Raw genomic sequence first — 5,668 nt, 5'->3', positions numbered from 1 at the left:
CTCACCTTCTATCACAGGATGCGGGACACATCCGTCACCCCAACTGCACAGTACTCCACCTCAAGGCCTGGTTACTCCATTGCTGACTGGGGTCGAGAGGGCCTGTTCTGAGGAAGTAACAGATATATTACTGAACAGTCGAAGACTAAGCACAAGAAAGACATATATCCACAAGTGGACATGATTCTGCACCTGGTGCCAAGACAAACAGATCTTACCACAGTCGTTTCCTCTACCGTGGATCCTCGACTATTTTTTAGGACTTAAAAATTTGGGGCTATCCACAAGCTCCCTCAGAGTACATTTGGCTGCTATTACCTCCTTCCATGACAAGGTGGACGGGGTTACTATGTTTGCTCACCCAACGATTAAACACTTCCTTAAAGGCATTGAAAACACTTATCCCATACTAAGAAACCCTACACCCATGTGGGAACTCAACCTTGTGCTATACAGATTCATGGAAAAACCATTTGAATCCATTGCAACTTGTTCTTTGTTGCAGTTATCCATGAAGGTGACCTTCCTCATTGCCATCACATCTGCAAGATGAGTGGGAGAATTAGGTGCCTTAATGGTACACCCACCGTATACAACATTCTTTAAAAATAAAGTAATCCTGTGACTGCATCCTAAGTTCATACCCAAGGTCGCCTCCCCCTTTCATTTAAATGAACCCATTTACTAACCTGTATTTTTTCTGAAGCCACATGCAGACAGGAGGGAGGCCTCACTCCACATGCTGGATGTTTGCAGAGCATTAGCTTTCTACATTGAAAGAACAAAAACATTTAGAAAATCACCTTGACTATTCGTTTCAGTAACAGAATGCTCGATGGATCAAACCATCTCAAAACAGAGACTATCCAAATGGATATCTAGATGTATCCATTTGTGCTACCAAAACAACAATCTACAACTTCCACCAGGAATTCGCACACACTCCACTAGAGCGCTGGCAACATCTGTGACCTTTCTCAATAATGTACCTATTACTGACATTTGCAAAGCAACTACCTGGGCATGAGTCCATACTTTCACTAAACACTATGCTTTAGAACAACAGTCAGCATCAGATACTCATTTTGGACTTATGATGCTATCCACCATCAATAGACCAACTCCGGAGCCCCTCCTGTCCACTGAGGGGCCCTGCTCAACAATCACCTAAAGTGGAGTACCCAGAGGGACACTCCTCGAAGAAGAGAGGGTTACTCAGCTTGTGCAGTAACAGAGGTTCTTCCAGATGGTTGTCCCTATGGGTGCTCCACTCCCCTCTCTCCTCCCCTCTACTTCAGCATTTCAGACCAATTCTCTGAGGTAGAGAAGGAACAGGGGGATGGTTGGCTGTGCACTGCTATGTAACCGCTCAGTATGGAGCGAGACGGCTACAGCGCACGAGCAGCCCAACCAAGCACTGCTACCACAAATTTCCCATCACAAGTGCAAGGTGTCAAGACACCTAAAGTGGAGCACCCACAGGGACAAACATCTTGAAGAACCGCAGTTACTGCACAAGGTGAGTAACCTTCTCTTATATGATGTAGTACCCAATCCTGCACCCATTAAAGCAATGGGGGGTTGCTACAGAATGTTTGGACCTTACTTCTCATTGCACCTTTATGAACTAGGGTAAAAGTCCTATTTTATAGAGTGAGCTGAAATACAAAAAGAGCTTAACCTGTAACTTGCCCAAAGCCACATTTCAAATAAGTGACAGAATAAGGAGTAAGTGAATTCTTGGTTTAGAGCCCTGTACAAAATCCCCCTAGACCACACAGCTCTCATAAAATTTGGACTATATGAACCTTGTTATTTTGGTGATCAACAGTTTGGGTTTTTTTTCCTGCTCCTATATATGTTAGACAATATGATTCTGATCATGGGAAAGAAAAAGGTTACAAACAATGCACAGCTCTACTGCCTTTGACACCCATTCTTAGACAGACGTATGTGTAATTACACTCACTCTCTCTCTCCCTCTCTCACATACACACACACGTATTACAGAACCATTGGTGCCCCTCCACAGTCAAGGTTGTTGTCATCCTCCTATTATAAAACCCATTTCCTTCAACCCTGTAACTTTCTCAGTAAAACTCCTTTTTGATTGAAGATTCTCATGTTTTGTTTTTTTGTTTCAGTCCAGAGGAATTTTTTTACCTTGGGAAAGTTCAAGCAATATTTGGCCAAGCTGCTTTTCAGTTATATAGATCAGTGAACATTTTAAATGTTTGTGACTTTTTCCAGAACTGTCTGTCTAGTTATCAAAGATGCAATAAAGCATTTAAGTGCCAGAGAGTCTGAGATGAACTGGCTAAGTAGTGTATGAATGTAAGAGCACGAGTAAGATGGGTCTGTGACAGAGTGCCAAGAGCTAGCACTTGAGACAGCACTCTGGTCACTATTAGTGCTAATTAGGCTCTTCTAACGGACATAGGTGTATCTGATTACCAGGCCATATTGGGGCTAGTGAGTCAATGAGCTAGTTAGCCCATTAACAAGGAATTTGTATGAAAGGGCAGAAGAAGGAGTGCTCAGGGCAAAGACAAAGAGAGAAACAGAAGGCTAGGAGAGCTTGATAAAGGAAGTTCTCTGAGTAGAGACACCTTATCTCCCCCTCTCCCCCTTTTTGGAGAAGGGATTAGAAAGTTGAGATACAATATGTGAAGGTATGGAGACACTGCTATGTAACCCAGAGGTGTTTACAAGCAAGAAGGTCTCAGATTGGTCTGTATTTATGGAAGAGGCATGGATGTGACACACTGCCCTGTCACAAGGTCTAACAACATATAGATATAAGATACCTTCAACATGGGCAGAATCCAGAGAACTCATTGGAAAACAGATTTTCCATGTTGTGAAAAAGTTCAAGATTAAAAAAAAATACTTTTGGCCCAACTCGTGACAAAAAGCCAAAATTTTGAAATTTTTCATGCAACAAAATTCCAAGAATGTTTTTGTTTTGCATCAATTAAAATATTTCATTTCAATAAATTCAAAACATATTGCTTCAATTCTGACCCTTTTGTATTTTTAAAGTTCTTTACATTAAAAAAAAGTACATTTTGGCCTGAAAGGTCACGTTTAAATGCAAAATTGTAAATGTCAAAACGGGGCAGTTCGGCATTTTCAAAAAGATTTTTCCAATTTTTTTTAATGAAATTTCATCAAAATTGCTGCAGTTTTGCCAGACACTTTGATTTAATAAAAATGGCATTTTCTGATAGTACGCTGCTTCAATGGAAATTTTCCAACCATTCGTACACTCTCCGCCTTTCAGGAGATCCAGGTTTTTGGTAATCTCTACTGTTCTTTTCCCTTACCCACAGTAAAATCCTTCCTGGATCTTAATGTCACATACCTGCCACTGCAGCACTTTTCCTGAACCTCATTGCCACAACTCCACCCCGCACTCTGTGAGTGCATGCAAGCCACTCTTCTCTCATTCACTTCTGGCAGCTATAGCCCTTCCATTGCTACAATACATGCATCAATCCCAACACATTACCACTTCTGTGCCAAAATTAATGAGCCATCCTACCCCTCCTATTAATTTAGATACAACAAATTAAAGGTCATTACACCAAAAGTTGTTAAACTTTTTTTACTGAGAAAATTCCCGAACGAAAGCAGTCATAGAATGTGAAATCTTCACTTGAATCAGTACCGTAAAAAAGAGGGCTTTTCTTGGCCAAGTTAAGATTCTCAGCCAGATTTATTGGTACCACTAAGGCTATTTTACATCACCAGAGCGGCACAAGGTATCTGGGATATACCAGTCAATCTGTTTAAATTTCCAATTTATCTCTGAAGTTTATGAGAATTGTTATTCATTGACCCCTTTAACTTAATTGCAAGTTTAGGTTTTGTAACGAAGACATTCTTCCTCAAGTCTTTCTGGAAATAGATCATTTTCTTTGTTCATTTATCGTGTTTCTTATGCTAGAGGCTAGGGACCAACTGAGACCAGGGCTCCATTATACTACACACTTGCCAAACAGAATAAGAGACAGTCCTTACTCCAAAGAGCTTGCGATCTAAAGGAATGCAAGATACAAGCAGAGTGCACCATGTGATGCTGGCAAGCAACATGTTAGTTCTGAGATTTTGGGGGGGGGGGGGTTTTTTTTTTTTTTTTTTTTTTTTTTTTTTTTTTGCTTTTGTTTAAAGGTATTCAAGAGCGCTTGTTTGGAGGGCATTAACTAGGTGGAAAAACTAACGGAGGGAGGGGGCATAAAGTGTTACAGACAGAGAAGGAGGATGCAGAAAGGCATAGCTACTTAAACCTTTGCTTGGGAATGTACTTATCAAATCAGGATGTGGTGACTGCAGTTGCCTCACATATCCCTGGAATACACAGGTTATTCTTTTTAGCAACATTCTCACCCACTGTAACAGTGGGCAAACTGCCATTGCAACCTGTGCCCAACACTCTGTCCAGCTCAGTCCAAGGATTAAAGGCCACAATCTCAATTTCACTCTTTATTCTGTTAAAGCTAAAATAACTGCTCTGGCTTTCCAGAATCAGATTTCATCGTGTTCATTGGCGTTCAATTTCTTACTGTGAACTTGAACGGAGCTCTGACTCTAGTAATTTTTTGAGTCAAAACATCCATCTCTAGCAAGTCCAGCCTAGCATGTATTCTTCTTTCCAAATCCCAAATGGATCTGAGAGCTGCTGCTCAGGAGTCTTACTCTGAAGCCTCTGCTGCCATGGGCTCCAGTTCACTAGACACGTTACCAGAGTGTGAAGGGATAGGACATACCAACAGGGAGACACAACAGCCCCCATCTCCTTCCTCAGATCAGCTAGATGGAGACAGCAGAATTATTTAATGTTCTATTATTAAGAGGACACTAAATCCACTGAAGGGATTGGGGGGTGGGGTATGTCTTATCTATAATAGGGCCCAAATGATACATAAAATTCCACCGTAGTATGGGGCACGCAGACAACAAACACACATATGCAAAACGACTTAAGCTAGGCAATAGAACAAAAGAAAAATAGCTCAGACGATCCCAAGATTGAGGCCCCTTTTCTCTCTTCATAGTCAACTACCTCCCCACCAAAAGCAATAAACTTTTCATCCTTACATACCTGCACACATACACTTTCCATGTGCTGACTTCTGAAGGAAACAGGGGAGCCAACACTCTGCTACAATCTCTCATTTCTGGGTGTCTTCAGGGGGAAATGAATAATCCCAGAATCTTCAGTGGGGATCCAGCTATTTATTCATGTATATGTTCTGCCCTCCTTGCTGTACTATCTCAGCACCTTCTAAAGATTTCTCCAACAGGGAGCATGAACATAGATGCTCTCCCTCTTTCCCCAGCACAGTCAGAGGTGAGGTTATTACTTCCATCATCACTGTTATTGTGGGAAAGATGCATTGAGGGAAAGGGTCTTGCATTTCATTCTGAAAACAAGTAATTTTTGTGGTCATTCTTAGCCATGGGGGAGCAGTTTCACAGCTGTGGGCCAGGCACCAGGGCCGGCTCCAGGCACCAGCTTAACAAGCAGGTGCTTGGGGCGGCCAAGGGAGAGGGGCGGCACCTGCGGCAATTCGGGGGTGGCAGGTCCCTCACTCCCTCTAGGAGCGAAGGACCTGCCGCTGAACTGCCGCTGCCGATCGCGGCTTTTTTTTTTTTTTTTCCAATT

Source organism: Terrapene carolina, unplaced genomic scaffold, assembly GCF_002925995.2.
Source record: "Terrapene carolina triunguis isolate 2854851 unplaced genomic scaffold, T_m_triunguis-2.0 Scaffold38, whole genome shotgun sequence".
Taxonomy (NCBI): Eukaryota; Metazoa; Chordata; order Testudines; family Emydidae; genus Terrapene; species Terrapene triunguis.
The sequence above is the reverse complement of the archived record's forward strand: the minus strand, read 5'-3'. Positions refer to the sequence as shown.